At 44.1% G+C, this 11,909-nt stretch overlaps 1 non-coding gene across 1 annotated transcript; it reads right to left on the bottom strand.

The window, feature by feature from the left end:
- Positions 1 to 9,265: 9,265 nt before the first annotated feature.
- Positions 9,266 to 9,403, bottom strand: LOC114813975. Its single transcript, XR_003761719.1, has one exon. It is a non-coding gene; the product is annotated as a small nucleolar RNA SNORA7 (small nucleolar RNA).
- Positions 9,404 to 11,909: the final 2,506 nt, after the last annotated feature.

Here is an 11,909-nt window from a genome sequence, read left to right as displayed (position 1 = left end):
TTGGGTGTATTTTTGCAATCCCTGGACTATACTTGATGACCGAGAGCTCCTTCCAATCCAAACATCTTTTAAGATATGGAGTGATAAGGCAGGGCTGCGACTCAGGTCAGCCTGTATGAGAACCAAAAGAAGCTCTTTGCCGGGAGGAGGGGATCAGTGTAGCTGAAATGCGGGGGATGATTTTGAGTTTAAAACAGTTCATCATATGAAAATATCATCAGGATGTACAAATTCCTTTTCTTCCTCTCATTATTCACCAGCAAACCCATTGTTTAATAAGGTCCCGCTTCTTAATTGGTTCCAAAAGACACTGGGTTCCGGAGCAGAGAAGTTTCTTGAATCACAGTTCCTCAGTTTCCTGAAAAGTAAACAAAATGCATAAAAATCATGTCTCAGAATAATTGTTAAAGATTTACAAGTGATTCAGGAATGCCGATGAAATATTTACATCTTCCTCCGTAGAATCAAACTATCTCCCTAGACCATGACTGGACTCTTTTTCTCCACAGTATTCTCTGACTCCTTGCACTGGCAGGTTAGCCTGATCTATATTGGAGACACCTCTGTTTGGGTTCAATGAGGCGTAGCTCAGGCTTGGTGGTGACATTGATGTTTTCCTCTCATTTTAGTCAAGGGGACATTCCTGAGCATATCTCTTTTTCCTCGGCAAAAAAGTACCCAACTGGAGCTGGGATTCAGGGATGGAAACCCTTCAGAATGCTTTTTTTTATAATGGTATTTATTAAGCGCTTGGGTAGATAAAAGTCCATATTCCATATGGAGCCCACAGTCTTAATCCCCATTTTGCAGTTGAGGTAACTGAGGCACAGAGAAGTGAAGTGACTTGCCCAAGGACACAGAGGAGGCAAATGTCAGAGCTGGGATTAGAACGCAGGTCTTTCTGGATCCCTGACCCATGATCTATCCACTAATCCACTAATCCTTCTAAAACTCTCCTAACTCACCCTCCTTATGTCACACTCATACCTAGGAACATCATAGGCAAATTATGACAACATTTACAAAAACACAATGAAAAATCTCCAAAAATAAATATCTTATGTGGATTACCGAGAGAGAGAGCAAGAGTGGAGTTGGGCCTTTTTTAAAAAACATGTATAATGCTGAGCTTTGTCAAAATGGCTGACAGATTTGACACAGATTATATTTCCATGTGTTTCTGGAAAATGCTGTGACAGCATCTCTCTGAATCAAGCAGCACATCTGCCGCTCCCTTCAGTCAAAGCCCTTGAATTTCTGCAGCTGTTTCCCTCTCAGATTTATAATCCCGTTCCTCCTTCAGGAACCCAGGGGGCATTTCACCAAGAGGGTTTGCCAAAGTGTACAACAAGAATGTGAGGGGAGACAAGATAAGGTTATAATTTGAACTCTTCTCTCATCGGTACCCTGAAATACCTCTTTGAACAACAGTGCCCAATAAACCTAAGTCCGCGCTTCACCCATAACAGGAGAAAAGAGGCTCGTTTCAATCCTTGTAGAACTCTACCCAGATATTAGTTGGTGGGAGGAAGGAAAAGAGGAGGAAAGTCAATGGGGAACATATTCTCGTTACTCACAGGGCAAAGGTTGCTGCTTGCTGTTTGCTCCAGATGTCCCAGAGATACTATAGTGCTACTAAGGGATATGCTCAGGAGAGGGCAGAGTGAGGGTTCTTTGTGGCCAGTTTGTTTGTATTATTAATAATAATAACAGTATTCGTTAAGTACTTACTAGGTGCCAAGCAGTGTTCTAAGCATTGGGGTAGATACAAGGTAATTGGGTTGTCCCATTGTGGGGCTCACAGTCTTAATTCCCATTTTACAGATGAAGGAACTGAGGCACAGAGAAGCGAAGTGGCTTGCCCAAGGTCACACAGCAGACAAGTGGCGGAGCCGGGAGTAGAACCCATGACCTCTGACTCCCAAGCCTGGGCTCTTGCCACTAAGCCACACTCCTTCGATGATTGTGTCATTAATGCAGCTGCTGCTACTCCACTTCCTCACTGTTTCTCCTCTACTTGGCTTAACTGCCATGTTGAGAGGGAGAGAAACAGGGGCACTAATTCCGAAAAAGAATGCCAACATGGGAGGAGGGAATTGGTCATTCATCCCTGACTTCCTTGGAAGCCTCAATCACTAAATAATTACAATGTTTACATTGCGTCTTGCGCTGCATCTTAATTTTTGCCAGGACTCACCCCTGGCACTTTTGGAATTGGTCTTTCATAGCCCTGTACCTCTGAGCTGACAGTCCCTAGCTATGGCACTTGGAGATTGCTATTTCACTTATGAAAATAAAAATTAAATTCATATTTTAGATTCACAGTCACGTTAGAGGTTACAGTCTACAGGAATATACTCATACATGTGCAGGAATATACTTATAGGTTGCTCTTTCAAATAAACGTATGATAGAATATATGGCAGTACAACAGTCATTGCTAATAACACCACTGCAGAGTCAGAGAGTCAGTCATTACACATTTAAAATGTAAAAATTATGTATGGGAAGCAGGAAGTTCTGGATTCTAATCTCAGATTCACCACTTGTCTGCTGTGTGAATTTGAACAGTCACTTCACTTCTCTGTGCCTCAGTTACCTCCTCTGGAAAGTAGGACTGTGAACCCCATGTGGGACATGGAACATATCCAGCTCGATTAGCTTGTATCTTCCCTAGTGCTTAGTACAGTGCTTGGCACAGAGTAAACACTTGACAGATACCATTAAAAAAAAAGTCTAACCATTGGTCTGTGGTAGGGCTGGAACTTGATCCCAGATCTCCTTGTTTCTGGACCCTGCCTACCCAGCCTCTAATTACTGCCTCTCCTTTGTTTTGTGTTTTATTTTCAACTTTGTCACACTATGCAAAAAAGTATGGATAATTGATTGGCTATATTGATTGGCAATGCTGGCTATTTTTGTTGTGCTCTCCTAACTTGCTGAACAAGCTCCTTTGCTCCCGGGAAGTGCCAGTTTGTAATACCATCACAGGTGAGAATATTTTGCACTAGCTGAGAAATTGGGAACACAGCAGTACTATTATTAGGTGGGGAGGGTTTGCTAAGAATTAACTCTGAAACTATCTTGCTTCTGGCTCTTGTTTCCTGGAGAATATTCAGCAAAATGGGGAAATACATTTCAAATGTGGAGAAATATTTGCAGCTCACCTTTCAAGTTCTATCAGGGGACAGTGAATTTTCTCTGCTTTTCATCTTGGCATCTGATACTGGGTAATGACCCATTTAGGCCATATGTCTAATAATAACTTGAGTTTTATTAGTGCCTAACACTCAAAAGCCCCTGGTACCTTGGCAAAAAACCAATATTTATGAAATTGTCAGCCTGTTCTAAACAAACCTCAAAGGCTCCAGAGTGGAGAATAAATGAAACAAGAAATACAGAGCCTGTGGGGTATCTTAGATATTGTCAGACTTTTTTTTTGCTTTTGTTTTTAGAAGGAGTCATATATTTTCAGTTGTCTTCTGTAAAATGCAGCCTGGCTTAAAACTGAGGTTCTTGCCATCTTTTAAATGCAGACCCACTGCATCCTGCTGATTACACTTATTCTTAAGAGCGGAAAACGTTTAGTTGCTAAAAAAAAAAAGAAGAAAGAAATGGCTTGCAGAGGGAAAACAGCCTGTGGACTTGGGAGCGTGAGTTCCACCCTCAAACTGAACTCTTGATTGTCCTCGTTCCCTGTAGTCGCCCCGGGGAAAAGGAGTTCTCTTTCTGCACACAGGGCCCCCATCTTTTGGTGTGGGGTGAGGGGTCTCCTCAAATGGCCACCTGGGCCCCACCACCCTCTGTTCCCACTTTTAAAAACCACCATCTCTTCAGGAAAACCCAGAGCCTCCGTCGTAATGATGGCAGATAAATTACCCTGGGTTTTTAGCTTTGTGGCATCACAAAGTTTCTAAAGAAGTCTGTTCAGAAATATGGAGGGAGGATGTTTATTAGAAAAAATATGGTTTTTGCCCCAAATCCATCCCGGGAAAACTTCGTTCTAGTAGGGTCACAAAGTCAAAGCTAACCCATGGCCAACAAACGGGTAGAGGACATCTTAGCTACCATCAGGAGGTAGCTGCTCTGAGGAAGTCATACACAGCCCAGAGTTAGCCAACGGGTTCAACTGAAGAAGCAGTCTGTCTGCAGCCCCATTGGAATCTAGCCTAATATTTTCAGCCCACTGGGCTACCTTGTGATTAAACACTAGTGACCCTGAGACCTTCTGTTGGTTTGCTGACCAGTCAGGCAACTTCAGTGCTGCTAAAAAACAGGTGGGGTCTGAACTTTTTTGACCAGGCTTTCAGACATGTGATTGTATCTAAATAACGATCATCCCTGGCCCACAAATGTAGCTTTGCACTGGCTTGTTTATATCTTGGCCTCTGTTTAGATTCTAGCTTTCATTAGGTACTTTAATTTCTGGCCTCTGGCTTTCATTTAATCTTTGATTTCTGTTCACCGCAGTTAGTAACTCCAAGTGGGGGCTCTCTAGGTTTTAAAAATGTGTCTGGAGGATGACCGTATTTTCTGGGGCTCAGTGGGTCAGGGATTGGGGCCTCCAGGGGCCCTGGCCCCAAGATAGACCAAGGAGGGGGGTGAGGAGGAGTTGAGAGAGTCAAGGGAGATTGCAAGAGAGAGAAAGGTACAGGAGCAGAAGAGAGAGGGGAAGATAAAGAAATAGAGTAGAACCCAGAGGGAGGAAGACTGGGAGGATGGGGCAATAGGCATACACACATACACATACTCACTCACAAGGGTTGATTGGTTTCTGGTGTAGATGAAGTGGGATAGTAACAGCGACAGTGGAAACTTCCAGACAGCAGACCAGAAGCCACCAGGTCTGCAACCCAAAGCATCAGCAGAGATGGGGGACCAGGAGGAGGAAGAAGAGGAAGAGGCTGGACAACATTTCCTCCATTTTACTGATGTAGTGCTGCACTCTTTCAGGCACCCAGTTGAAAGTGGTTTAATGCACGGGCTTGGGAGTCAGAGGTCATGAGTTCGAATCCCGGCTCTGCCACTTGTCAGCTGTGTGACTGTGGGCAAGTCACTTAACTTCTCGGTGCCTCAGTTACCTCATCTGTAAAATGGGGATTAACTGTGAGCCTCACGTGGGACAATCTGATTACCCTGTATCTACCCCAGCGCTTAGAACAGTGCTCAGCACATAGTAAGCACTTAAAAATACCAACATCATTATTATTATTATTTGGTCATTTTTTTGAAACTTGGGATCATCCTACCCAGAAGCAGCATGGCTCAGTGGAAGGAGCACGGGCTGGGGAGTCAGAGATCATGGGTTCAAATCTCAGCTCCACTGCTTGTCAGCTGTGTAACTTCGGGCAAGTCACTTAGCTTCTTAACTTCTCTGTGCCTCTGTTACCTCATGTGTAAAAGGTCATTGAGACTGAGCCCCATATGGGACAACCTGATCACCTTGTATCCTCCCCAGTCCTTAGAACAGTGCTTTGCACATAGTAAGCATTTAACAAATGCCAACATTTTTTTATCATTATTAATACACAACCATCAGTTACTCTGAACTACTAGTACAGTAGTTTACTCTCTTTACTCTCATATCTGGGTGGCAAAAAGACAAGGTAGAAAATGAGAGAAATCTCTTCCCCACTCACTCCTCTTTCCTTTCAACCTATCTGAATGAGAATGAAGGGAAAACACTGGGTTAAGCTCTTTGATGTCAAATATGATCTTGTGCAAATTTGCTCATTTGCAAGCTTTGCAGTCACCAGCAACATCAATGGTACTTCCTGAGTGACTAGAATTTGCAGAGCACTATGAGATGGAAGAGACAAAGGTCTTGAAACCTGCCCTCCAGAAGCTTGAAAGCGTGGAAGAGGCTATATATGACTGTATATCACACAGTACGCTACCATACTGAACTGTAGGACTTTTCTTGAACTTGAAAAATACTATATGTTCTCTGTGCTGGAATTAGTGGAATGTGATGGGAGAGGTTGGGCGGGGGAGCCAAATTGAGGGAGAGTGAGGGGAAGAAACAAGATAATATGCTGCTACCTTTCATGTTGGCCTTCCCCCCCAAAACTCCTTCTATCTTATGGAAACTCTTGGGGGCTGGAAGAGGGCATGTGTGTGTTCTTTTACAAATGAGGGCTGGAGAAAGAGAAGTGGTGCTGCTAAATCCTTGCTAGTTGGGCTGTTTTTACTTCCCTCCACAACACTGAGAGAAGCAGAGCAGACAATCAATGGGACTATATAGGCTACGGAGTTTCTTCGTAAGGTAAGCTCAAGTGAGCTCACATGGGCAGGGATCATATCTTCTGTGACTACTTATTCTCCCAAGAGCTTAGTCCATAATGCTGCCCAATAGTAGACATGCTATAATTGCTACCGATTGAGTGATGTGAGCCTATCGAGTGCTGAGAAAATAGGTGCAGGGTAACAGGTATCCTGAATGCAATTCTGTCACTGTCCTGGTGTAAGACCTTGGGCAAGTCACTTAACCCCTCTGGTCCTGTTTCCTCATCTGATGCACGCGAGAAAGATGCCTGGCCTCCTTATCGTTCAGATTGTGATCTCCAACTATGGAGGGACTGATTTTCCTTATGCCTCTGTTTCCTAATCTGCAGAATGAGAATTCATTACCTGTTCTCTCTCCTTCTTAGACTGTGAACCCCTGAGGAACAAGGGGCTTGTGTCTCACCTATCTTGTGTCTCCCCCAGTGCTTAGTATAGTGCTAGAAACATCATAAGCACTTAACAAATCCCCCAGCTATTATTATTATCTTGTTTCTACTCCAGTTCTTAGTGCAGTGCTTATCACCTAGCCAGTGCTAAACAATCATCATTCTTATGGTTATTCTTATCATTACGATGATTATGCAAACCCAACCTGCCTTTCCAATGCTTCCAATGTTACCTTGTTGGGTTTTTTTGTACAATATCAAAACCATGCCTTAGAAATGCAGCTCGAGTAAATGCTGGGTTCAAATATCTTAGTTCTGGCATAAATATTGTGTTCCAGGTGACGCAGAAGGAGGCAGGACACAGAGGACGGGCTTGATACTTGGGTAAAGAAGGAGGCTGGCACCTGACAGCATCACAGTTCCTGAGGGGTGGAGGGAAGGATGAGTACAACAGAGAAGATTAGAAGGGAACCAAACCAGTACAGCAGCAGCAGCTGTCTTTATCTTTGGAACGATAACAAGATGATGGCTTTGCTGCTGTTCTCCATTTTTGTTCCTTCTAAATGGGGAGTAGAAGAAATGGTATTTAATGATGACCCACTGAGTGCAATGCACCGGCCAAAGCTTGGGAAAGTAATAATAATGATTGTGAAATTTGTTACATGCTTACCATGTGCCGGGCACTGTTCTAAGCACTGGGGTAGATAGAAGATAATCAAGTTGGACACAGTCCCTGTCCCACAGAGGGCTCACAGTCTTAATCCCCATTTTACAGATGAGGGTACTGAGGCACAGAGAAGTGAAGTGACTTGCCCAAAGTCACACAGCAGACAAGTGGCAGAGCCGGGATTAGAACCCAGGTCCTTCTCACCCTCAGTCGCGTGCTCCAGCCACCAGGCCATGCTGTTTTTCGTGCAACAGACGTGCTCTCTGGCTACAAGAAGCTTACACCAGGTAAACCCTTGGAGGAGGCTCTAATTGGTTTTTTTGAGGGTTGCTTCATTACCTGACTTGACACTGTTCTTACTGCATGGTTTACTTTACTATCCAGAGCAGTCAATCATAAACCAAAATCCGATATGCAATTATGTAAGAGCCCATGATACGGGTTGTAATAAGCATTCTTTGCCCCCAAGATCTGCTCTGAACTTAACAAACACATACATGCAGTCACATTTTCAAACACGTATGCATATAAAATAATGCGCTGAAAATAACCCAGGCCTCTGAAGGAAAGTGTTTTTATTCACGGACTTCGAAAAACCACTTGCAGTAGTCAGAACGGTAGCAGTTTGGAAAAGAATTGGCATTTTCCCCAACCACAAGTATTTTAAACATTGAAATAAGTGAGATAACATGCACAAGCAACTCTTAATGCCCAAAGGCCTCATGACCACGGGAAATGAAAGGTGCTTAGTTTAAGGCAGTTTTATGAGGGGCTGGTACCCAAATAAGTTCCTTCATCCTCCCCTTATTTTTGACCATGTCACAATATGTTACAAAAAAAAAGCCCAAAACCAAAACAAAAAACCAACTTCCTTGTCCCTTTATAGTGCCAAGAGGAAAATATTTTTTTTATTAGAAAATTGGCATTGAAGGAGTGGGTTGACTGCTGAAGGCTCCAACTGCGTGGGTCTAGTGTTTATCTGGGGACCAGATGGCTCAGAGGCTGCATAATGGGATAGGAAGCATTTTATATCTAGGTCATGGATTGAATCTGGCCTAGGTCAGTAGGGACTGCAAGTTGTTTCTGTCGGATAAGTTTTCCGTGGCTGGCGTGCAATGAGTTGGTGTCCTGAGTCCCACACTTCCATCTCGTCATGGGCAGGGAATATGTCTGCTTACTGTTATATCTTCCAAGTGCTTAGTACAGTGCTCTGCACACGGTAAGCCCTCAATAAATACGATCCAGTAAATGAATCTGAGTTGCTTCTAGACAGATCCCTTGTCTACCGTCTATGGATTGAATTGCCATGGAGAGGGAGTAAAATATCTTCTTGTTCATGATATTATTTGTGAATGCTGATTTATTCAAGGAGAGTCCCACGTGTCCCAGCTACTTCTAAGCTTTCAGAGGCAATGAAATTCCTACTAGACTAGACCTTATCGAAGCCAAAAAAAAAAAAAAAATGAGAGAAGATGTTGCCTGAGGATACCAGCACAGGGAGAAGAAAATCTGAAGCAGTATTCCATGTGGGTAGCGTTAGACTGCCTGAGAGGGAATTTGTGTATCTCCTTGGTGGCCCAAGGAATGGTCCATCCTTTTCCAGGAGGATTGCCTGTGAGAGCAGTTGAAATCAGGATGCCGTCTGTTCCAGGAGGCACAACTTCTGAAAGTCCTGTCCCACTTCCCCCACTGCCCAGGCCTGGTATTTCTCTCTTATCTTATCTAAGGTGACCCATAGCGACACCACGGACACATCTCTCCCAGAACGCCCTGCTCTCCACCTGCAATCGTTCTGGCAGTGTATCCATTGAGTTTCCTTGGTAAAAATACGGAAGTGGTTTACCATTGCCACCTTCCATGCAGTAAACTCGAGTCTCCACCCTTGACTCTCTCCCGTGCCGCTGCTGCCCAGCATGGGTGAGTTTTGACTTGTAGCAGGTTGCCTTCCACTCGCTAGCCACTGCCCAAGCTAGGAATGGAATGGTTAGGCCTCTGCTTGACTCTCCCTCCCATAGCTGAGACTGGTAGAGGACTGGAAACTCTCCAGGTGTGACTCTGAGAGGGGAGGTATTTCTCTACACAGTCTTTCAGCCCATCCACCTGCCAATTCCTCTTTCTCTGACTTGACAATAGAGCTGTGAACACTTGCACCATGAGGGAATATGTAAATTCTAAATTATTTTCAAATGAACAGGAAAAATCAATCCATCAGTGGAATTTATTGAGCACCCGCTGTATATGGAGCACAATAGTCAGTGCTTGGGAGAATATAATGGAATTGGTAGGCTCAATCTCTGCCCACAAGGAGCTTACAGAGAATGTATTACTGAAGTACACTGGTGTCTTGATTTAATACATTAAGAAATCTGTGAAAGAAGGATTGTAAAAAAACTCATCTGGACTGGACAGAAATGATTTGTCAGTATATGAGGTAAGACTTAGAATTCTGTTGATAAATGGGAAATGAAGCATCAGTAGTCCTTATTTTTCAGGGTTAGATACTAAATTTCATTTATTCCGCACACAGCTGGAGAGTCAGTGTAGCATAGTGGAAAGAGCACAGGACTGGGAATTTGGAGATGTGGGTTCTGGTCCCAGCTCTGCCACTGTCTGCTGTGTGACCTTGGGCAAGTCATTTAACCTCTCTAGGCTTCAGTTTCCGCATCTGTAAAATGGGGATAAGATTGTTGGAACAAGGACAGTGCCTGGTGTAGTAACCTCATCTCTCCCCTAGTGCTCAGCACATAAATTCCATAAATTTACTCAACTGTATTTATCACCTTTTAAAAAGGGTGATGACCTGTGGCCTCTACTCCTACCTGCACTCTTGCATTTCCTCCTGCCTCCAGCATATCTATCTCTACGTGAATCCCTCCTTGACAATTCAAATGCAACATGTCTAAAACCAAAGTCCTCCTCTTCCCTTCCAAGTACCCCTTTTTACTTATCTTCTCCATCGCTCTTGACAACATTATAATGTTGGTATTTGTTAAGCACTTACTATGTGCAGAGCACTGTTCTAAGCGCTGGGGTAGGTACTGGCTAATCAGATTGTCCCACATGGAGCTCACGGTCTTAATCCCCATTTTACAGATGAGGTACCTGAGACCCAGAGAAGTGAAGTGACAGAAGTGAAGTGACTTGCCCACAGTCACACAGCTGACAAGTGGCAGAGCTTGGATTCGAACCCTTGACCTCTGACTCCCAAGCCTGTGCTCTTTTCACTGAGCCACGCTACTTCCCTGCTCCCTCCTCCTCGTAAATCCCATAACCTTGGCATTATCCTTGAACCTTCCCTATTTTTTTGACCTCTCTCTATCCAGTCTGTTACCAATTCCGTCGTTTCTTCCTTTACAACATTTCCAGTCTCCTCCCCTCCCTTTCCGTACAAGTTGCCACCATGCTGGCCCAGGTACCTGTCATCACTTAAGTACTGTAGAAGACCTTGCAGACCTCACTGCCTCCATTTTTCTAAAACATCATTCTGCAAATGTCTCCCCACTCTTCAAAATCCTCAAATGGTTGCCCATTCCTCTCTGCGTCAAATAGAAACTCCTGATCCTCTCTCTTCTCCTGCTACAACCCTGCTCACATGCTTTGTTCTTCTCAAACCAACATGCTCTCTGTGCCCTGCTCTTGTCTCTTCCTTTCCTAACCTCTTACTTACTTCCTCCCCCAAACCTGGAATTCCCTCCCCCTTCTTAGCCGGCAGACAACCGATTTCTCCATCTTCAAAGCCCTTCTGAAATCACATCCCCTCCAGGAGACCTTCCCTGACTAATCTCTCATCTCTCCACTTTATATCCTTCCTACCTGTGATTCATTTTTCTGACTCCTTAAAGACAGAGACCATTTCTACTAACTCTATTGTACTCTGCCAGGCTTAGCAGAGTACTCTGCACTCAGTAGGCACTCAATAAATACTGTTGATTAATTGACTGATTTTTCCAAAATCTTCCCTAGCATAGAAACTATAAGCACCCTCCTGAAGCACTCAGAATTATTTTTCCTGGAAACTGAAGATATCAGTAGGTCCAGGAAAGAGTTGGAAAAATTACTGGATGAGGGGTTCATAAGAGGTTATGAAAGGGAAAGGCTCTTGGTTAGGGCAGGGGCGAATGGAGGGAAGAAGCTCCATTTTGCCCCAACTGTTTTTTTTTTATGGTATTTGTTAAGTGCTTTACTATGTTCCAGACACTGTACTAAGCTCTGGGTAGATATAAGCTAATCAGGTTGGACACAGTCCCTGTCCCACACTGGGGCTCACAATCTTAATTCCCATTTTTTTACCAGATGACATAACTGAGGCACAGAGAAATGAAAATGGTGGCACAGAGTAGTGAAGTGATTTGCCCAAGGTCACACAGCAGACCAGTATCGGAACTTGGATTAGAACCCAGGTCCTTCTGAGTCCTAGGCCTGTCTTGTATCCACTAGGCCACATTGCTTCTCAGGGGGCTCTCGGGGGCTCAACAGCAAGGAGGAAGGGCAGGGACAAGAAATGGGTGTCCTTCAAATTGGTGAGACCAGGCCACTGCCTGCTTTGCCTTTCCCTAAAACAAGTCTTCTGC

The sequence above is a fragment of the Ornithorhynchus anatinus genome, chromosome 8, assembly GCF_004115215.2.
Source record: "Ornithorhynchus anatinus isolate Pmale09 chromosome 8, mOrnAna1.pri.v4, whole genome shotgun sequence".
Classification (NCBI taxonomy): domain Eukaryota; kingdom Metazoa; phylum Chordata; class Mammalia; order Monotremata; family Ornithorhynchidae; genus Ornithorhynchus; species Ornithorhynchus anatinus.
This window is presented reverse-complemented; position numbering and strand designations above follow the sequence as displayed.